Below are 24,953 nucleotides of genomic sequence, written 5' to 3' on the forward strand. Positions count from 1 at the left end.
TGTTTAAGATTGTGTAAAGGAATACAGAAATTGACATTTAAAAAAAAAGGATATTTATATTTGTTCTCATTTTGCAAATAAATGTTTTTGTTAGATATTCTCTTTTGTACTTAATGAAATTTGGTAACCCTAACCCATAGCATTTAAAAACTGCAGGCTAATGGAAATGAAAGAAATTCAAATAAATGGAGTGAAGTAAATAATAATGGTAACGATATAATAAGCATAAAATAGAGGAATTCTTAGAAGCCACCAACATCATTAAACATATTGTTAGTCCTTCGTTGAAATTGCGTTGCGTGACCTGGTATTGAACTCAAACTCTTCCACTGAGCACTGTGGAGTCAATTGTGTGGCACGTGCGAATATAAAAATCAATTGAAACCTCTTGGTAACCATGCAAGAATATGCATTTATACGAGACATTTGATATGTTAATATCACTATTGAGTTTATTGTCCTTCTGCTGATTATATTTGTGTGAAATTCGAAGCATTACCTGAGAAATTCGCGTTTACTGATAGAACGTAAGTTTAATGAAAGTAATGAGTTACCAACTTGCTTGTAATTGTTTGACTGTTAAGATTTTTTTGCTGATTTATAATGATAGGAAAACTGCTACAGTACTAATCTGGCTTAGTTATCGTTAAGACAGAAAATATAAAGATGAAATAACCTATTTTGAGAAAGTTTCCTCTCCTCGAGAGGGTTCCCTAATATGCAGTTTGCACATGTGGAAGGGCTACACACTATTAATCCTATAATAACAGTCATTTCAAACTGAGTGCTCTATGATGTCACAGTTCTGTTCCCATTCTCAGTAAATCATACAGTGAAAACAAAGATCACGCGTTTGTTTAAAACAAATCAGTGGCGTCAGGCAAACAAGAACTTCAATAACGTGGGCGATGGTTTTGCAGACACGGAGTCGATCCATGATTACTCGTACACCACCAGCACTTGTTTTCTGCCATTCCCCTATATCATCCCCTCATCTCCTTTACACCACTTTTTATCTCTGTTCTTTTTTCAATCGTAAAAGCGCTTTAACCAGTCATACATCAACCAGTTGGAAATGACTAATTTAAACTCTAAAATTTGCTCTCATTTACAGTATTTACTATTAGTAGAGATGCCTGTACCTCATATATGGGGGGCGTGGTGGCTCAGTGGTAGAGCGTTCACCTCTGGTGCTTGGGGTCCCGGGTTCGATCCCAGCCCCCGCCAAGTGAACGTTGTGGTGGACAAACACCGTGCTCGTGGGTTTTCTCGGGGTTCTCCCGTTTCCTCCCACTTTCTTCATTCCACCATTTCACTCATCTCTCTCATCATCACCATCTCCTTTAGCGTAACCGGCATAACCGTGGGACGTAAAACTTAAAGATTTTGTTCCTCATACATGCCGAACAGTATGCAACGTGCAATGTAGTAAAGTTATTTCGGTTGTCTAAATTGAAGGGCTTTTGAGATACTCTATACTTTTTGAACCTCCAAAACATTTTACCCCCAGTCTTAACTCAAGTTGAAAATCGAATAAAGGATCTCATGCTCCATATGCGAGAAGACCTATGTGTGCAAAAATTAGTAGCACTACGTGACTCCTTTCTATATGAAATCTGATGACACATACACACAAACAGTTATTTGATATAGGCATAGATAGAGTACTACAAACTTTAACCTCTAGGTGTTGTCTCTTACGTGTTCCATAGTACGTCTCTCACCTCTCCTTATTACAACTTGACTAAGCCCTTCAACGCTGCTTATCAATTAATGCTGTTTCAGCACAAATGCAAATGTTTGCTTCACAGTGCAATACCTACAATTGCAAGAATGTCATCTTTATTTATCACGTAGAGCGATTTCGACACGTGTGAGTTTTACCCTTCCTTTAATTCCTCCCACGCGTTGTGTACTTTGTCACTTCACGCATAATGGACTGAAGTTTATTATTCTACATATACCAGGAACGCAGTGGAGGCCGGTGGATTGTGGTTTCTGGTGTTGCAGTATGAACTATCGGAGACAGAAGATATAAACTGCACTCATTGACTAATCAGGATAATTTTAGATGCAAATGCTATGTGACATGTGAAATTAAATAAAATTCTAATTTTTAAAAAAAATAAAAAAATAATGCAGAACATTTTATCCAATTAGTCACCTTATTTAATTAGTAAGTCCATTCTCCTCTCTTTGGAGTATTTGTCTAATACATGCTAGTTGAACTCTGGTATTCCCATTATGAGGTCTTTTTCGATGGAAAGCATAACCAACGGTGATAACCTTTTTTGGAACATTCTATTCCTTTCTTTTCGATGTCGAAAAATGCCTGTCTCCTTTTCCTGACGTCATAGTTAATATTAATTTCAGAAGCTTTGTAAATTCACTAAATATTTTTTTCTAGATTATTGCGAACAATTCATTTTAGCAAACCTAGTCCCTGACAGTGATCCAAATTCCTCTGCAGCGTAGACTGAAGATAGTTCGTGGCAGAGATTAATGATATTAAAAAAAAAAAAAAAAAAAAAGTAAATTGAACACACTTTATTCACAGTTTATCTTGGTAAATTTAAAACAAATTGTAGAAATGTATCTAAGACAAACAACATTGCTGCCATAAGATGTCCTGTGAATTTAAACCGGAATTTTCGAACGCTCTTCTCAATTGCCCTTTGCTTGTTTTGTCTAAGTCTTAATTGCAAGGTTTTCCTCAGTGGAGAGCTGGGCAAATTGCTTTTTTTCTTGTAAGTTATTTACAGAAGACGTGGTATAGAATTCATTCAGAATTTGTAGGTTATTTACAGAATTAGAGCGCACACAACTCAAGTAAATCTAACTAAAACCCAAAACAGCTGATTCAGAAAATACACTGATACAAAAGAGGTATATGAATCGCGAATGTCACATATACACCAACCTACACACGTGAGTAAAAGAAAAACTACATTCCAAATTATCCGTCTTGGTTGTAAGCAATGCACGATGAACACAATATACTTCCACACGAGGTGAAACAATGCTTATTAATGTGGTACGTTCTGGAAAGCATACTTTGAAACCCGCCAGATGTAGGATCAGCATGTAACAGAAGCCAAAAGTCAAAGAACATAAAAACAAACAGCATTGCCAGTTCTACACCCAGATATGTTTGCTGGGAGGGGTCCAAAGTATTTGAGGTTGACCAATACGTCTATGTAATATCGAACCTGTCTTATTCTCCGCCCGAAAAGACGATAAGTAGTTAATTACTCTCACCTATATTTTAAAAAATGATAGAAGATCGATTATTTTCATAAGAGTACATGATGAGGCGTAAAATAAAATATTTAGCCTATATTTTATTTATTTATTTATTTATTATTTAAAATGGCGAAATTAAGGCATAACCTTTTCTTCTACTCAACTATTTGCATTTTTTCTTTTACAATCGGACCTCATAATAGTTTTTTTTTTTTTTTTTTTTTTTTTTTTTTTTTTTTACAACGAGAATAAAAAGGATATATACACTTAGGCAATGTTACTTCACTTTTCATTTCTCTGTTAAAAAACAAGTATAGTTCGTTAAGAAAGTCTACAAATCTTAGTCGAGTTTCGACATTTTTGGGAGGTCCGGACCCGGTGGACCCCTTCGTGCCTGCGCCCCATAGCATTGCTTACTAGTCCCAAATTCAATGTGGCATTTCCCATCATACAGTTTTATGTGGAAAGTTATCAAGAGTACAAAATACACTTATTTTATAAAAGAAATATGTATATACTAAAATACTATCTAAAGAGGTGGGATTCTATATCTTAACTTATTAATATCTGGCTCACAAATTGGTGTACAAGAAGCCTTCATTATCTATATAAGCTAAGAATTAACTTGTAAATGCGAGTTTACTTTCATTTTTCTACTCTATTACATATTTTCCTTCTTATTTTATAATTCTACAATCACTTTTATTTAAATTGTCATTATATTGTTTTGCTTCAGTATAGTCCCGTAATTTAAAAATATAAATGCATAAAAATAAATTCCATTTGTAATTGGTAGTGAAATAAAATTCAGAAATCTTATTTAGTGCGAAAAACCTTCTCGTTCACTGGAAACTGTGACCAGAGCCTTTAACTACTGAGATAGGGGAAAGGAGACGTAACATTCGCTGATTGCCGCGCTGAAGAAATCTGGTCGTTGTATGCTCGCTGCAACGTAATATAAATTTGAGACTCTGTGACGGATTGTTTTTCGCTTTTTAAAACGGATTAATGGATTTTACAGTTATAGAAGTAAAAAATATGTTATTTAAAGTGTATGTGAGTATTAGAAAGTATTTTTCCCTGTTCTTTACTATTACTACTACTAATATTAAAAAAAAATACTTTGGTCGTTGCGCAACGCTGCAACACTAACATTAGCCGCTACTGCCAGGAAGCCCTTTGTTCTCATAGTACTTACAAGGAGGGTGTCCGAGGTGTAAATCTCAGATTTCAAAAAGGTTTGTGCAGATTGTTAGGGGGGCTCATGGAATAAAGATCGGCACAACAAATTTCGGCGGAACCCCATATTTGGATGGGGCAGTGCCTCATTTGCGACTTTCGGCTTTCGTAGTAAAAATCGGCCTTTTGATTTGAAAATCGACTTAGTGTTGTCTACAATCGTTGTCATTCGTCTTCATTTGCTAAAGATACTTTAATTGTGGGTCTGGGATCCCTATGCGTGTGAGATTCCTCACAACTTTGATACATGTTCCCCGTTCATTTCGAAGAGCTGAATTCAAATATGTGATTAAAAGTACTTCGTGGAGCACATGTGCGGCACAAGTCTCTACGTAGTTTCTGGGATGGTAAATTACAAGTTGAAAGAGAACTGAAGGGCTTGAAATAGGGGGTTTGGCAGAATCTGTGTTTACTGTATGGATTCTATATTTTACAGAAATGGAACACTCATCCGGAATTAGTAGCAGCAACGATATTACAATGTAGGTGATGTCATATTTACTTTAAATTGTTTTAATATTTGATATTTTGTAATTAATGATTAGCAAGCATGTACTCCAGAATCTTTTGATATGTATACTAGAAAGCCCGTTAGTTACTTCGTGGCTAATAGAAATAGTATAGGGAACATAACGAGCAAACAAAATACTAAAGAAAACGGCAGAGACGTCAGCTAATCCAATGACTTTGGATTACTCATGATGCGGGAGCGAGGACCTCTCTCCATTTGCTTACCCAGCTGCTGCTTCAGCGAAGCCTGTCTGACTATAAGCAAATAAACTAATTTAGACATGGACAAACTTTGTACATGCATTTATTTGGTACTTATGAGTATCTTAAAATTATAAAATTAGTATTCAAAAATAGAGCACAATCAATTCTATATTGTACAAACAAAATTAAAAGGAACCCCAGGCGGGGTAAAGGACGAAAAGATTGCGTGTACACTGTTAAATACACTCTCAATTCATTTGGCGATATTTAAACCATACGCGACAAACCTATTTACTCCATTCGCGAAGTGCACGCGTCCTTGGACATACGCTGTTTCGAGTTATCGTCTTATATAGAGATTGCATATCTGTTATTAGGAAGCCAGTGTCTTATGTCGCGCTATGAATTTCGTTTAGGTTCACTGTATTTGCGTATTTACATACGTGTTAGTAAATTGGATACGTTTTGAACACGTGAAGCCTCATAATGAATCATGTGAATATCATTTCACTTTTACAAACTGCATTTTCTGCTGAAAAATATGTAGCAAAGATTATTACAGATAAGGAAAAAAAATTGGCATCATCTTTCATTGATATTTTAGAATGTGGTATGAAAGATCCCACTTTTGTTGTCGAAAAGACGGCAGAACTCGACATCGATAAATGCATAACAGGAACCATAGCCGTGGACGATCCGGAATGCGAAGTTGTAGAAGATAACATCCCTAAAGGCGATGCAGTACCAACAGAGTAGAAGAAAAAAAGTCGTCAAGTTTTGGAAATCTAAATCAACTCCTGGAGGTAAAAAAAAAAAAAAAAAAAACAAAAGTGTACAAACTAAATTTAAAAAGTAAAACATGCGTCGCAACTATACCGGTGGGAAGCTCAAATTGATAATCAAGGAACACGCAATGACAAATGTTCATCTATTTCCAATTTTGTATATGCAAAGTTCATTGAAGCCAAAAGAGATTTGAGATTTCATGCCTGTACATGACATGGATCTCCGGAAATGAGCAATTGAAAAATCGAAAGAAATTAATCTTGAAAATTTTAAGGTTTCCAAAAGTTGGTGCTCCCACTTGTGAGGGGAACCGCCTCCACACACAGGGATCCCCGACCCACAATTGAAGTATCTTTAGGCAAATGAAAACGAATGACAACGATTGTAGACAACAAGTCAATTTTCAAATCAAAAGGCTGATTTTTACTACGAAAGCCGAAAATCGCAAATGGGGCACTGCCCCACCCAAATATAGGGTTCCGCTGAAATTTGTTGTGCCGATCTTTATTTCATGAGCCCCCCTAACAATCTGCACAAACCTTTTTGAAATCTGAGATTTACACTTTGGACACCCTCCTTGTTAGACCGAGGAAGGCCTTGGAAAAGGGGACAATCTAAACAGTTAACAAAAAGGTTGAGTGGAGTGTAAGCTTGACACCGAACAAATTCCCTCATGGAGCCCCGTTCCTTAACGGTTTGCGTAAACTCAACGCAAAATTTGCGGTTTTTTTTTTTTTTTTTTTTTTTGTGATAATAGTCATTGTAGTTATAGTTGGTTTGTTCATGTTTTACGTTCCTTCTGCGAAGGCTAGTACTAAATAAGGTTCATGACCATGGAAATAATAAAAAAAATGACTTGACGATTCAAGAGGGTGGTCTGGAGAAGGTAATTTTACTCCCGAGCAGTAACATCCACTTGAATATATCTTCGATAATGCTTACCGTGAGTTATCAGTATTTTCGCTGTACTACTTTCACTTCAATGTATTGAAAGTATGGCCCAATGGAAATCTGAAATCAGCACTAACCACAACACTGATGGAAAATGTAGTATAAATCCCCGGTGTCGCGTGGTTTGATCCAAAGCCTACTTTGGCACATACAAGCATTAATTTAGAATCCAAGAATGACTGTAAATTGTGTGTTACCTATAATTATCTATAATTCTACATAGAGAAATAAAAATTCCATATTTTCAGTGATTTCTACTTTCCAGGGTTTCGTTCAAAGAAGTGGTTGATCGCAAATTGGAAATCTTTCGTGACTCTTAATTCTTGTCAATCTACCAATCAAAGTTAGTCACTACATGAACGATAATGTAATTTTTCTCCAACTGGAATGAGACAACCGCATAGAATTCGTACATACTACTAAAAATAGATGACTTAGTGATAGAGCGCTCACTTTTGGTGTGTGAGGTTCAAGGGCGCCGATTTCTCTGTAAATTTGGGGGGTCCATCCAGATGCAAAAGGGATATAGGTCTATTAGGATTTTAAGACAAATTGCACTCAAACTATACCAAATATTGTATATTCATAAATACAATGTGAGGGGCACACATGACCTTTGGGGGGGGGCTCAGTCCCCTTGGCACCCCAGGATCGGCGTCCTTGGTGAGGTTCCTGGTTAATAACCGGGCTTTGTGGTGAATAAACCTATAATTGTAGGTTCTCGCGTTTCCTCCCACTTTCGCCATTCCACCATTATCATCTACCTCATCATCACCGTCTTCCTTAGGCTTGGTGTGTAATAGTGGGAAGTTAAACTAAAAAGGATAGTGCTAATAGCGTCACACACACTCCTAACAGTGACACGCATACTGATTGTAAAACAATCATCTACTGTTTAATGTTAGTTTAGTCACTTCCATTTAGTAGCTAATTTTAAGTGAAACAAACATATTATTCTTCATTACAAGGAAACAGGATGTGTAAGAACGACTTCTGGAAATGTTTGGAGGAAAATAGAATATACCAGGTACGTACAAACCAGGTTAGTAAATTTTCTAAACGACGACTACAATTCATAGCTTTCAAATAAAAATTGAGGAAAGTAGTTCCGATACAATTTCGATTATATCTGAAATTTCATTGTCAAGGTGGATCAATAGGTTAACCTTCACCTTCATTCTAAATCAATACTGAAGGGGGAAAAGTTCTTGGTTATGACAAGAGTGACATTGCGTGTGTGACATGTTATTGTGTACGTACAGCTTACAGTTAGTCAATATCTACTGTATTTCGAAATGTATAAAGAGGAGAAGGCAACTTAAACGTTTATTTCTTTTATTTTTACCTACCTTTTGATTACCTTAAAAATACACGTTATAGATAATCTATATAAGTCAGTTTGAGAATAGTGGGAGAGATGCTTGACAATTGCACTAGACAGAGTAAATGAAAATTGTATGAGTATTGCAAGTAAATAGAGTGGCCAATGAAAAAACGCTGAAACAGACGATTAACCGATCAAGATACCTTAAATAGTTTTCAGATACCCCTGAAATGGCTGCTATGTCACTACTCGTGTACTTTCCATTTATTGCTCTATCGATGAGAGCTGATAACAGAAAAAAGTACAAGAGAAACAGAAGATGACGCAATGTAATATGTAGTCATTAGACATTGCTCGTGCGTATCTAACCAACGAATACACAGAAAGAATAATGTCCAGAAACTTGGAAAGTAAAAAGGAACGTAACCTGTGATTATATCAGACGATTTCACCCGGGGGGATTTCAATACACAGGGACTTAAATTGTGCTTCGATAAAGACTGGTAACCTTTATTGATCTCGAACGGATATACTCCCGGAGGGATGTTTTGTAGTTCCGAGTGGGGAAACTACCCCCAGCCGCTCCCTGAAATCATCGCTCAACGCAACTGACATAGATGTACCTGTTTTATAGCATATTTGATTGTACCTGTTTTACCGACTTTGGTTCTTCGGTTAAAAAAAAAAAAAAAAAAAAACGCTTCTCTAACAGATGCCAATGACTATCAGTTGAAGTTGGAGAAGGATCAGAAGAGCAGTGTTGACTTCATGACAGTGTCGACTCTAAATTAACTAAAGCTGCGGTTAGTAGACGATACAGGTGGCATAAAATGAAGTTTAGATTTTTGAGAGAAAAGAGAGACAAGTTGTGGGAAAGGAAAGAATTAGTGTTAGTAGCTGAAGGTATCTACCTTGGCCATGTTCTTCGTGTCCTGGCTTCTCGTTGTCTCCAATATTATAGTAGGGTGTCAAGTGATGTTCTCTAACAGATGTCTTTGTCAAAAGACGAGCAGACACCAGGGTCTCAGTCGAAAACACTGGAATACTTCTTCCGCTCCAGCCTAAATTGATTCGGTTAATCACTTCGACAGTTCCCTAGTATTTCTGCTAATGGTTCTGTAATATCCAGGGCAACGTTATATATCCAAACAACTTACCAGATATCTTCAAATACTCCAGGTGTTTGTTATTTGCTGATGATGTCAAATTATTTAAAGAGATAAAAACACTCACTGACTGCAATGAGTTAAATTCTGATTTATCAAGGGCATACAAATGGAGTTTAGACAATAAGTTATATTTTAACTCAAATAAATGCTATGTCACATCTTTTTCTAGAAAGAGAAAGGCATTATGTTACGATTATCAATTGTCTGGAAAAAGTTTAAAAAGATGTAATGTTGTAAAAGATCTTGGGGTCACATTGGATGATAAATTAAGCTTTGAATTTCATATTAACAAAATGTGTAATGAAGCTTTCAAATTACTTGGATTTATGTTTAGAAATACTCAGGTGATAAAGAATGCATTTGCTTTGACTAATTTATTTAATAGTCTTATAAGAAGTAAGTTAGAATATGCTAGCCTGATATGGTTTCCTTACACTAGAAAGAATATTGAGAAAATTGAACGTGTACAAAATAAGTTTCTACGATTTCTTTATTATAGAAAATACAATAAATCCTCGTATTTTGAAAGGATTTCTTATAAATCTTTACTCGAAGAATTTGCTGTAACTTCGTTATATACCAGAAGAGAAATAAGTCAACATATCTTTTTGTATAAAATTGTTAATGGTGTTATTAATAATCCCGACTTTCTGGGTTCACTTTGTTTTAATGTGAAGAAAGATGTATTGCGTATTAGGTTACCCTTTTATTATGGTATTTCACGCTCTAATTTTCACCAATTTTCACCTGTCATAAGTCTTAGTAAAAAACATAATGAACTAGTACAACGTAACTCAAATATTGATTTTTCTTTACCATTTAAAGTATATGTGTCAAAAATTAAAGAAGTAGTTTAAATTTTACTTGCTGTTAATATTGGATAAAGATTTTATTTTTATTTTTTGACACATATCTAGGTAAATTTATTTAAAATTTGCTGGAGTGCAAATAACAAGCTTTAGTTATAGAAGCAATGTTGAAATGAAATTTATAGTTGCTCATTTGTAATTACAAATTGTAAACGCAGTATGTATTGTAGAAAAAATGTTTGTATAGTTGTGTAATATGTGCTTATATATGACGTCTTCTTTTTCTTTTTTGTTTTTTTTTCTCTTGTAATAATATTTTGAAACATATACTTGTACACCTATTGTAATTGGGGGGAAACCCCTGTTATAGGTAATAATAAATAATAAATAAATAAATAAATAAATAAATAAACGTTCAGTGCCGGTACCTCCCTGATATACACGAATTACTTCCCGAGGATCCAAAATCTTGAGTTTTTAAAGAGATGATCCAGGTTTGCTAGACAGCCACAGTTGACGAAAATCAAAAAATGAAATGAGTGATAAAATGAATAAATAGAATGAATAAAGTGAGAGGAAACGGGAAAACCCACACACACAGTGTTTGTCCACCACAAAGTATACTTGACGCGGCTGGTATCGAACCAGGGACCCCACGCACCAGAGGTGAACGCTCTACCACTGAGCCACCGCAACCCCATTGATGAAAATCGGTCACAAAGTGTGGATAATTAGATTAAATGGGAGAATGGGAGCTCTCTCTGCTTTATTAAAGATTATACAACAGTTTTATGTATGCAGAAAATTATATAAGAGAGAAAATATACAGGGTGTTTCAAAACAATACGTTTGGGAGGTGTGACACCAAGATAAGACAAAAATATAGACCAACCTGGGTGCATAACTGTTTCCTTTCGAAGTTATAGGTTGCCGAAAATATGAAAAAAAAATGAACTTTAAATGTCCATGGCTCCAATACTATGGGATCTACCGTACTCGGATCAAGAGTTCTCTTAGGAACTAATATGTGCTCTTTTCAGAATCCTGCGGTACTTCCGCAACAATTTTTATAGAGGTAGTTGATGAGTACTTCAAATTATATGACCGTAGTCAAACTTTCTGTATAAAAAAACGTTGCGAGAGTACCTTGCACTTGATTGTCAAATGCACTTTATTTCCTCTCACTTATCACAAATGACATATCAATTCGGTGACATATCAATGTTCGAAGGTAGTGAATGAAAACTTTCTTGGTTACCTTTATAGAATAACGAATAATCAGTGGCGTACCCGGAAAAACATCGTGAGGGAAGGACTAATAATTGTAATATATATATATATATATATATATATATATATATATATATATATATATATATATATATATATATATATATATAGTATATAAATCATTATAGGGCATTGCATAGCATTATACATACTAGTATAAGGTTAGAAATTTGGCAATGGAAACCGATGCACTGACCACAAGTCATGGTTAAAACGTGGGTCGTTTGATCGACTAGAGTCCTTCATTTGCTCTTGCAACACGAAGTTCAGTATTTTATTTCAACACATAGAGGTGAGGCGAATTATATGAGAGAGAGAGAGAGATAATAAAGAATTCACATTCCGTTAAATTTTCTTTAGTTACATAATATTGAAATATTGATGAAAATAGCTAACACTAAGTACTAAAATAAGATCTTTGACGCTCCAGCCGATGGAGTCCTAAGGCTGACCAGAAGATACACGTAGGATTGGGTGGTCTGTGGTCAGCACATGTACTCCCAGGTTCCATTATTTCTAATTTCTGTACCGGAGTTCGCTACACCTTAATTGAGTTAGCTCCCCAATTGCCTCAAAAATTCTGGGTCAACATCTGTGAATTTTACTTCTTCCATCGGGAACAGAACAACCTACCACTCAATTGAAGTCAAGTGTGCTAACTGTTCGGTTAAGCACGACCCTATTTATTAAAAAATGAACGTCTATACTCCTTGAACTTGAACATCAATTCTCCTTTATAATGATGTATATTCTCACCCATAGACTATACATTTTGGTGCATATGCTAACCTAACGAGAAAGAGGTGAATAAATAGGCCCTAAATAAATAAATAAAGTAGAAAATATAAACGTGTGTTTAATTTCCTGAAATCATAAGATAGAGCTTCTCGGAAGTACGAGTTGGATTCATTTTGCGATACATTATTAGAAATAAAAGAATCTATGTATAGTGATGAGCAAATGCAAGACCAAGACCAAGACTCCGGTGGTCTTGGTCTTGGTCTTGCACTGGAACCTCTGGTCTTGGTCTTGCACACCCAGTCTTGGTCTTGCTGCAAGAGTCTTGCAAGTCTTGTTTTTAAGAAATCTTATGCTTTTCATACGTAAATTTTACTCTGGATAAATTCCACAATGCGCCAATAGTAACGGAAATACAATGTAAAGTTTATAAATGAAATACAGTTTACCTTCGTGTAAATATGTTGATAGTACATAACATAGGTGATAACCTTTATTTCTTTTAATGGGCTCCAACGCTTCACTTCACGTAAATTACAACGTTTCGTAATCTTTGTATATATATATATATATATATATATATATATATATATATATATATATATATATATATATATATACATATATATATATATATATATATATATATATATATATATATATATATATATATATATATATATATATATATTAACAGATTCAATACTCTACTGGTTCTAAAATTGGAGAGACGCATGAAAGAAAATCAAGACGGCACAGATTACTGAAATACCACAAATTGCTAAATTATTTTTACACTCTAAAAGCGTCAGATATTTTCAACTAAGATTAGCTAATCTTTGTATTGAACAAACTTCCAATTAAATATTGAGATTTTATTTTACTGATTCCAATATGTAATCTATGGAACAGAAACATGGACATTACGCAAAAGCGATGAAAAAATATTGGAGGTTTTCGATAAAAGGAGAGAACTAGCTGGGTTGAACGAAAAACGAATGAGAAAGTGTTAGAAATAGTAGCAGTTGGAGAGAAAAGAAGAATTTTAGATGTAATTAAGAGGAGGAAAAGAAACTAGTTGGGACATTGGCTGAGGAGTAATTTTATTATGAGGGACATGCTAGAGAATATGGTGGAAGGCAAGAGAGGGAGGGGGCAAAGGAGACTGTAGTTGAAGGAAGAGATTAAAACAGAAAATTGCTACGTCAAGACGAAGAGACTAGCTGAGGATCACCGTATATCGAAGTTTCTGAGTTGCAACAAGTGACCTGCCAATAATGGCAGAATAGCTGATGATATGTTAGCAATATTGCCTCCCCCCCAGAAAAGAGAGAGAGAAATTAAAATAATAACGATTATAATCAAAGCTCTTAATATTTTAGTATAACTTGAGTAAAAACTGAAAACAACTCAACTGTCCATGTCTTTTGTGTATTTTCTAACTCAACTTAAACAAATATTTTTGACCCATATTAGAAATACAAAAACACAGCATCAAACTCCAAGTTATTTGAAATAACTGTACAAAATCACTCTCACTTGTGAATATTAATTATTTAATGTTATATCGCTCAATCCTCGTGTGCCATATACCTGAGGAGGCTAAAAGTTATATTGATAAACAACTATTCAACGTATAGACTAAGCACCCGCCCATGAATTCAAACTTGCGGTCGCATACATAAGTTTTTGTCAATGTCATGAAAGTGTTATTTCGATATTAATTTTATGAGCACACATTAAAAGTTTCCAACGGAAGTTTGAGCCTCGGAGCAAGCTGGGATGGAACCAGGGACCTCAGCACCAAAGGTGAACGCTGTACCACTGAGCCTCTACTTTTGCAAGACTCTTGCGCGAGAGTCTGGTCTTGGTCTTGGTATTGCAGGTATGTTCTTGGTCTTGGTCTTGGTCTTGCACCCCCTGGTCTTGGCCTTGGTCTTGCATCGGGATTCCCGGTCTTGGTCTTGCATGCAAGACTCTTGCAAAAACTGCAGGACCAAGACTATTGCTCTCATCACTATCTATGTAACATCCGGAATCACAGTCGCCTGCAAATATCTTTCCAGAGGTTGAGAAAGACCAATTCCAAGAGGGGACAAAAGACCGACGCACAAATACAGTCTCCAATATGCACACAGAGACACACTTTGATGCACGCGTGCACAAAATACCTGTGAAACAACTAACATTAACTACAGTAAATAAATTATATTAATACCAGGATAGTATTTAATATAAATATATTAGATACTAGGAGTAGGCAAAATGAGAGCAAATTAGTGTGTTTTGACGTGTATTTCTAAGAACTGAACATCCTTCGAACTGCCCCTTTCCCCTTGCTGCGGGCGACCATGTTTGGGATCACAAATGGAACATACTGCATGTAAGTCGAATCCATTTTTGAAAACGGATTCGATTTCGGATCCTTTGTTACGGGATCTTTAAAACATCCAGGCTTAATTTTTGTCCCAATAATCACGGGAATTCACTCGCAAAGTGCAACCAAATTCCTGAACCCTGAATGCATTGTGTGCAAGGAGATTGAGCACATAACATCGATCGGATATTACTCGTTCGATACGGCGTGGAAATTGAAGCAGAAGCAGTGCATTTTTTAAGAAATCGCTACTGGGTATCCAGGCACAAAAGGGCCCTTGACACACATAGCAAAATTCAAACGCACAGTGATTTTTTAAAGTGCATTTTTGTAATGTACACTTTTGAAATAATGGATTACAAAATGATGTATTTGTCAGACTTCTGCTAACCGTTTCGTTTCCGATTCTACACATCGCCATCAATACAGGAGCGAACATTTTCTTTTCCACATTTCGGCTGAGATCCACCTTCAGTCCGGTACTTAAAGATAAAACCGTGCTTTCATAATTGGATATTTTCCTTCATTTATTTATTTATTTTTATATCTATAGTTTTAAGTTGGACATAGACAGGACAACGACCAAGAAACGCGACTAGCACAGATTGAGAGGATACAAAACACACATTACAAGACACAAACTACTCAACAAGGAAATTTTAAAAAATGAAATATTTAAGTTTTACGTCCCACGGTTATGCCGGTTAAGCTAAAGGAGACGGTGATGATGAGAGATGAGTGAAATGGTGGAATGAAGAAAGTGGGAGGAAACGGGAGAACCCCGAGAAAACCCACGAGCACGGTGTTTGTCCACCACAAAGTCCACACGGCTCAAGGGATCGAACCCAGGACACAACAAGGAAATAACAATACGTGAATTTGAATAAACATTGCCCTAACGAAATCATTTTATGTGTATACGTATGTATTCAATACTAAATATTACTACCAGTACTTTATTTTTTAAGAAACAATGTAATCAAAAATTTATTGTTATGGTTTAAATCTTATCAATGCTTTAAATCAAAGCATGTAAGCCTTTTTGTTAGTGGTTCCACTTCTGCTATAATTTTTACACTTTTAATCTCAATCTATTTCACATTGTTTGTTTTTTCTCCTGTTTCAAAGCGTGTTATTCCAGTTGTAATTGGTAAATTTCTAGTATCATTTTCACACTTCAATTGCATTGCTTGGTTTCTTACATGTTTAGAACATAATTGAGTAAGTTTCTAATTTGGTTATCATAGGTTTGATGGAGGCGTTAATATCATTAGCAGCCTTAGCACCTCTATTACTGTTATGGCAATTGATACATGATCTACTATCACCGAATAAAGGACATTGACTGATTACCAAAGGAAAAAGAAAAATTTCTGGCAATATTTACGAAAACTCGTGGTGAAGAAAAAACGGAAAAATACCAGTGACTATAATCTGAGTATTAGAGATTCTAATATCTGAGTATAAGGGAAAAAGGGGATGGCACAAAGGTAATCAGCGACAGATTTAGAAAAATATTTTGGTGAGGGCTTGTCTTAGGAATACTTCCTGTTTAGAAATCGCAAAATTTTAGAGGGGGGCTTGATGGTTATAAGTAACACTTGATTCGTTCTCTATAGAAATCCTAAAATTTAGGAGGAACTCAGCCCCCTTCCCAGCCAGTATAAATCCGCCACTGAAGGTAACTGTGCAACAAAGAGGGTAAAAAATTGTTAGAAATAGCGCTTTGTATTTAATAGACAATCCCTTACTTTCTTACTAGTTTGTGCCATCTATTAATTATGTCAGAAAATTTGCCTGAACAAATATTAATTGCCGATATTGCCCATAACAGACACGAAATGATTGCTTGCCAGGAAATGTTAGGCCAGGATAAAACAGGTTAGGTTAAATTTTTGAGAAGACTGGAATTGGGCGATAATGAGAATTGGGAATCTCTTGAAAGCAAACCAAGTAGTTCTAGTAGTTTTATTGTTCAAGCACTCTTAGGAATACTTCTGTTTAGAAATCACAAAATTTTAGAGGGGGGCTTGATGGTTATAAGTGACACTTGATTCGTTCTCTATAGAAATCCTAAAATTTACGAGGAGCTCAGCCCCCTTCCCAGTCAGTGTAAATCCGCCACTGAAGGTAACTGTGCAACAAAGAGGGTAAAAAATTGTTAGAAATAGCGCTTTGTATTTAATAGACAATCCCTTACTTTCTTACTAGTTTGTACCATCTATTAATTATGTCAGAAAATTTGCCTGAACAAATATTAATTACCGATATTGCCCATAACAGACACGAAATGATTGCTTGCCAGGAAATGTTAGGCCAGGATAAAACAGGTTAGGTTAAAGAGAACAATTTTTGAGAAGACTGGAATTGGGCGATAATGAGAATTGGGAATCTCTGGAAAGCAAACCAAGTAGTTCTAGTAATTTTACTGTTCAAGCACTCTTCTAGTAGTTTAAAGATTTATGAAGTGCACTGGGTATCCAAACTGCTGGGCCTGGGTATCCGAGTGCTGGGCCTGGGTATCCATTTGAATACAAAAAGGTAGCTTAAAAAATGCCCTGAGCAGAAGTACATCTATGCATCTTTCAATTCTTTTGCTCACTATTTGTATTTTTCGGGAACTGTAGTACTATTGTTATTATGGTACAAATCAACTATATAATTTGCTAAAGATAGCCACGGAATCCTCATTATAAAAAGAAAATAAATAGCGCACGTCGCTCAATTTACCTTTTTGCTATGAGTTAGCCATGAGTGTTGTTAACTAGGTACTAATTCTACTAAAGCATGACGCACATCCATTAACCCTTTTAAATTTGGGCTTTTTAAGGGTAAATTATAGACTTTCAGTCAAGCAGTTACAGCATCATCCCTATTTATCCTAGGATCATGGTTCAAACCTCATTCTCTTCAGAATAAAGCAACCTTTCAAACGGCACCATTCATATTTCCTTATCATGTCCCTAAAGCGGAAAAGTTTGAGAGAAATCGAGATTTTTCTGATCTTTTTGTTTTCAAATTTTGGGCCCGTCTGGACCCCTCTGTGTTTACGCACAGATCTCAAAATCAAGAAAAACTATCAAGGGGTGTACTAAATGTGTGTACAAAATTTCAAGCTTCTATCTTGAATAGTAAAGATCGGAAAGAATATTTACCAATGAGACCCAATGCCCCAGATTACTCCAAAAGACCCGGATGTAATATAAAAATTTCCTGAGACATCCCTATTTATCGTAGGGTCATGGTTCATACATCATTCACCTCAGAATAGAACAGACTTTTAAACGGTAACATTTATATGTATCCATCTTGTATCTGAGGCGGGAAAATCGCGGAAAAGGGGATATTTGTCTTAAAATATCCCATTTTTCTTACCTTTTTCCCCTCTGGACCCCCTCCTGTTTTAACGCAGAGATTTAAAACAAATCTGAAAAATACTACTAGATGCACCGAATGTGTGTGCAAAATTTCAATCTTCTAGGTGCAAAATTAAGCCTGCCGAACAATAATATCCCCACAATATCCCAGATTCCAGTATAAAAGAGGATCTCAGTAAAAAATTCCTGAGACACCCGATTTATCCTAGGATCATGGTTCGTATATCATTCTCCTCAGCCTTTCAAACGGTACCATTCACATTTCTCCATCATGAATCTGAGGTGGGAAAATCGTGAAGAAAGGGATTTGTTTGTTAATATATATATATATATATATATATATATATATATATATATATATATATATATATATATATATATATATATATATATATATATATATATATACACATTTTTGCCCCTCTGGGCACCTGTGTTAACGCAGAGACGTGAAAAAAATCTGATAAATACTACTCGGTGAACTGAATATTTGTGCAAAAATTTCAATCTTCTAGATGCAAAAGTAAGCTCGAAAAAAATTATAAAAATTGGTCTAACAAAAAATTATTGTTTTGTAAGTTATTACGTCATCACCTCCTATGTCTCGACGCAGAAAGGCGTGAAACCATACGTAACATGTTTTATAATGCTTCCATGCTTTAACAAAAATAAATAAAAGTTTTTTTCGTTCTTTTTAAATCGAATAATGAAGACACTACCCAATTAGGTACTAAAAATCGTATATAATTTAAAAGGGTTAATTTTGTACTATCTGAAGCCGAAGCATAATTTGTGAGGTTATCACACGTCCCTGTTTCCTGATGATGAAATGAGAGTGTAGGAGAAAACGAAAAAACCTGAATAAACCCTATGACACAATATTGTCCACCACAAACTCACATAGCATGGAATCGAACTAGAGATCCTTCATGCCAGAGGCAAGTGCTGTACCACTAAGCCATGTTGCCCCTCCACATTTCTTTTCATTTATGAATATATACACATTTCTTGCTATTGTTCCACGTTCAAATTCGGGTATAAGATACCGGGAATCTGTACATATTCAATAAGTGTCCGGCTGTATGTTTACCAAAATTACCAGCACTCCCAATGACACTAAAATTTAATCCTTAGTTGTGATACTAATGCAACCTTCCGTTGTTTTTTTTTTTTTTTTTTTACCTATAACAATGTTAGTCGTCACTAATAGGGGCATCATTTAGGGAGGGCAGGGAACAACTGCCCCCCTTAGTTTGAGAAGTCCATACTTTTTAATCGGCTGCACACTAATATATTGATAGAAAGCATAAAACTCTTATGTTGGTTAAGCACAGTGGAATATTTAGGGGGGGCTTCCGGGCTTAAGCCCCCCCCCCCGAAATCTTACTTACTATAGTAAAGTATATGAAATATCTTGCAGAATTTTCACATTTTCAGGCAAAGCCCCCTCCCCCCCGAAAGTTAGCAAAGCCCTCCCCGAAACAAAATCGTAAATACAGCACTGGTTAAGCATATTGGCCCCTCTTCCCCCCAGCGGCGAAGTCTGAAATGATACTACTGCTCATTGACAAGTATAAATAAAGATAAATAGAAAATCGCTCCTTTTTTTAATTAGAAAAACTAAACTAACAGGAAAGGTCAATGAAGAAGAATGAAGAACAATGACCTTCCTAAATTTTATCGATTTCTTTCAGGTTTAAATTATAACATTATAATCAAATAATTGGTTGGCAACTCTGCATGACAGAATACAATGACAGCAGCGCCATCACGTAAAGTAGAAAGAGGCAACAGGCAAATGCTTCATGCTCTTAACTTGTAGGCGTGGGTCCCGCGTGCGTCATAGCCCGTGGAGTTATTGCAAAAGCATGAGAATATTATAGTTACAGGCAGTGGTGCTTTCATTATGAGTACGGTGATTGTGAACTGGTGTATTTATTCAACAGATGATGATTCTTTATTATAGTAAACGCATATTATGTAACGAGGTAAAGTATATTTTGAATATAATAGTGAATACTACGTTTATTATAGAACTTAATATCAAATCGATCATCTTCAAGTAATGTCACGCAAAATGTCGGATATTTGCAGAGCGGATGAAATGTAATCGACAAAAAAGAAGAAGATAATATAAATATCTTGCAGAGTCCCTTAATGCCTAGTCGAGTGGATAATGCACACGCTTTCTAAACGTGTGGTTCCTTACTTGTTGTCTGGAAGGATACAATACCTGTTGCCTGGGTTACAAATACAAATATTCGAATAGTGGTTCGGACCCCGCTTTAAACGATAAGTCCTATCTAAATACCATTAGTGTTGAACAGAAGCGTTAAGCTCCAACAAACCACGAGCTTTCTCCTTCGGCGCGGAAACACCGGGTTCGATTCCTGGTGGGAGCTCATGCGGTTCGGATCCCATGTTAAGCTATAGGTCCAAATCTCGGTGCTGAACGGGACGCTAAACTCCAAGTAACCAGCCAATCCAGTCCAACCAATCCAGTGTTGCCAGATTGAGCTACAAGTAGCGGATTGAGCGAGTTTTAAAGTGCCTTCGCTACAAAAGTTTCAAATTGGGCGACACGCTACTCTCTAGGTTACTTTTAATTCTCTGTGGGCTTGTTAACTCTTAAGATTATGCTTGATACAAAAACACTTGGTCGAACTATGTTCTAAAACCTTGTTGCCATTGCGAATACTTGACTCTCTCTAGTCTGCAATAAGGTACTCCAGTGTTATTTTAAGGCGATATTTCCAACTGCTCTTTGACATCACGGTACGCTGCTCTGCTTCTTACTATACTACAAAGCGAGGGCAAGGAGCTGGCAAATGATTTTATCGTGATAAAATGTTGACAGGCAAACAAGAAGATCAATAGCGTAATCGATGGTTTTGGAGCCAAACTATTTATGGATCCACGGGGGGAGATCCACCGGGTTTGAAACCCACCCAAAAACTTCTTAATACAGCATACATTTGTACACTTTCTCAATGAAACTATACTTGTTAAACAGGTTAATGATTGAAGTAGCATGAATATTTGATCTTACAATTCATCTCTATTCTTTGTCTTATTAAAACAATCTAGGTAGTTCTATGATTTTTTTCTGAAAATATATGTGGCTAAAATTTCCTGCTTTTCCGTTGTTCCATTGGGTGTCCTCCCATCTCGCCTAACGGCTTATCAGACACTGATGTCTCCAGGATAAGAATTTCCATCATTTTAGGCGAGATGGAAATTCCTATCTTGCCTAATCTCATCTCGCCAAAAACGGTGATGAGGGAATTTCTGTACTATACAATTAACCCTTGATACTCACAATACGAAATTGTAAAATCATAAAGCAAAATCGTAATCATTTAACCTTTCGAGTTGGTGTTGAAATGATTCCACCACTTGCTGGAATGAATAAAAATACAAATGATAAGTAAATAATATCCCAAGTATAGGATATAACCCATTATGGGGGGCTAATCATCATACTAGCATTTTTTAAAAAATAAATATATCATATTCACAACCTACTTAAACAACAACATTTCAATATAGCCCAGTAAAAGTGAAGGGCACCGCGGGCGTACGTCGTTACCCCACTTTCAAAAAATACTTATGATGTTCCCTCATTTTCTAAATAGAAGAATTACAATGGGCAAAGATAGGCACGGGAGAAGGAGTGAAGTCAAGCCTCCCCTTACCTTTTCAGATCCACTTTTACCCCTGATGTAGCTAGAAGAAAGATACTTCAAATCACAATTTAACATTAATTAGAGTTGCAGAAACTAATTACAATTAATCAACTTATAAAAGTTCGTAACTGTATAGTACTAACTCACACTATTAGAAGCTTATTGGCTCCTGCCTAAATCAGTGAAGGGGGTAAATTCCGCCAAATTTCGAAGCTTCTTATTTAAATAATATGATATATGAATAATTTCCCTTGATAACTTTCTTCACCAAAGTTATTTTATTTTGATATAGAATGATATATATTTTTTTCTGAAGCTTTCCCATGACCCTCACTAATTAGAGTTAAAGTCCATCAACAAAGAAAGAGTTAATTTACCTTCTTCTCCGGCATTTAACAATAACTTACAGGATAATTCTAGGGAATTCCTCACTTCCTCCTGATCGAAAATTGGGGAGAAAACAAAATAGAATTCGATATTTCAACCAATTTACATGTTTAATAGCTTTACGTGATGAAAGTTGTTTTTGATGTCCATCTGCCTGTTCGTCAGATGTCTACTTTTCCATTCCAGAGTTTGGAGCTCTTAAAAGTAGCTCTAAGTAGCAGTATTACAACCCACCACCCCCTTCTAGAAGTCCGTCCTGGATCCGCCCCTGGCATGAGGTATTCTACAGAGTTCGTTTCGAGCTTCTACTCTTTCTCCAAGAATAAGGGTAATATTCGTATACTGAAAAACCAAAAACTTTGAAACAACTTTAATGGTTTTATTCATTAGAATAAAATGTAATTTAATTCAGTTTTGTAAGAGATAAATTTATAAACGATACTTTATGGAGTTTGTACGGACGATTTTCCGGAAAACAGCTGTAGAGATTTTTTTTATTATTATTTTACAAGAAACTATTTAATTAGCTATCCTATAATAGCGTAATTTTTCCCCACAAAATTGTAAAGGACTAATTTATTGGTAAGGATGAATTTTGTTCGAATGATTTTCTCAAAATAATAATAACTTCATTTTGAGTGCTACGAACAAACGTAAGCAAAAATACAGCACATGTAAAAATATTACATAATAACACCTGACACAATAGGCTACAAGTAAAATAATAATTGTAATGATAAGTCGATTGTAAACTTAGCAAGTTAGAACCCTCGTCAGAAGGTAAAAATACTCAGATTGTTTAATTTACAATATTTTTGAAATCGAGATCTAATAAAAAAAAAAAAAAGATCAATGTACTGAAACAATGTTTTATAAACAAGTTTTATAAAAAGTTTTATAAACAGTTTTATAAACAAGTTTCATTTAAAATAAGTTAGTATTACTTCCTAAATGTTCATGTTCATCAAGCTAAAATATACTGGTATCTTTTGTTGTCATGTTCATTAAAATATATTGAGATAAATAGCCTATAAGATATTTTAAGATTGGCAAATAATTCTTTGTTATAAATTTTATATATTCATTAATATATGTGACAGACACTCTATAAGATTTCAAAATACATGAATATGTTCACTTTAAATTAGAACATTTTAAACTCTTTTTAATGTCTCAGATTTCGAATTTAACGGAACCATCATCGATTGACTCGTTAGTCTATAATTTAATACTCTTATATCTACATTTTGTGGATAATATTTCCTACAATACTTATTTTCTAATATCATTTGAGTAAATGATTTACCTCTCTCTCTCTCTCTCTCTCTCTCTCTCTCTCTCTCTATATATATATATATATATATATATATATATATATATATATATATATATATATATATATATATATATATATATTTGTCAAAGGCTCTGGAGTTCCTAATAATTTAAATAATAGTCGTAATTATGAGAGTAATAATTCTTTTTCATTTTGTAACAAAGTAGCCTGACAATACATTTTTGAACAGCTTGTATTTTGTTTATTAGTGTGTTACAGATACTGCTCTATATGACTTAACCAACCTTTAATTTAGATCTAACTAATAATTGTATAAATAAACGTAAAAACTTTAAAATCACGACCCTGGTTTCATATAAATCCTATAACTTTTCTTGCTCCTTGTACCGTATTGTTTATATGACTTGCGAAATGTCAGTTACCTGCCATCAGTGGCGGATCCAGGATATGATCAAGGGAGGGGCTAAACCGTAGTTTGCCGCTTTATCCAGTGTAAAACAGGATTGAAGTCCATTTTATCCAGTGTATACCTGAGGATGAAGGGAGGGGTTATAGCCCCCCTTGGATCCGCCCTTGCCTGCCATATGCAATGAGTGGATCTTTCTTTTGTTCTTCCTTGTTTACTATTACTTCATTTAGTCTATAGGTACTAACAAAATATTGAGTCTTGTTCGTATGTATGTCATACATTTAATTTTTTCACAATTGATTTCTAATAAATTACTTTTGCACCAGTTATTTATTTTATCTAGATCTTTTTATAATAAGTATTATCGTATTCGTTGCTATTCTAAAAAGTTTTATGTATACTACTACTATTACTACTACTAACACTACTACTAATAATAATGAAATAAGAAGCTCTGATGATCTTCATATATCAGAAAGAAACATTTCATCAACAATGTTACAGCATGTCATTATTATCAGTTTTCTCAGGAGTTGAGCGTAGTTCTTTTTGATCGTGATTTTGTGATGAGCTTACACAGATACAAACCATTCCTTGACAATTAGCTATAAAATCAAATACGATTGCCTGGAGAATGGTGAGGGAGAAAAAGCGTTGATCAACACCACCTCACCCATCGCTCTTTCTGTCCTATTCCATAATAGGGTGCATTTGATGATTTAATAAATTTAAATTTGAGGTATTAAAATCTGCTAGCTTAATGACAAATCTTTAATTTGAAATGCTTTATTCTTACAGGATACTACAGGGTGGTCCGGAAGTGAGCGTATCCCTAATTGGTGTTTTCTGACGGTTTTAGGTTTTATTCACATTTGTTTGGTAACATTGCTTGATATTGTCTGGCATCATTGCTACCCATGTGATACAGCAGGATGGAGCACCAGCGTACTTCGCGATTCACGTACGCAATTATCTGGACCAGATGTTTTCTGGCCTCTGGATTGGAAGAGGTAGTGCATCTTCAGCAGCTCCCTTTACCTGGCCTCCAAGAAGTCCCGATCTAACGACACCAGATAATGCTCTCTGGGGTTTCGTAAAGCAACAAGTAAGAAACACTCGATATCACACAACGCAGGAATTATGAGCAGTTGTGGAAC

This window comes from Thermobia domestica, chromosome 1 (assembly GCF_964235325.1).
Source record: "Thermobia domestica chromosome 1, izTheDome1.hap1.1, whole genome shotgun sequence".
NCBI classification, from domain to species: domain Eukaryota; kingdom Metazoa; phylum Arthropoda; class Insecta; order Zygentoma; family Lepismatidae; genus Thermobia; species Thermobia domestica.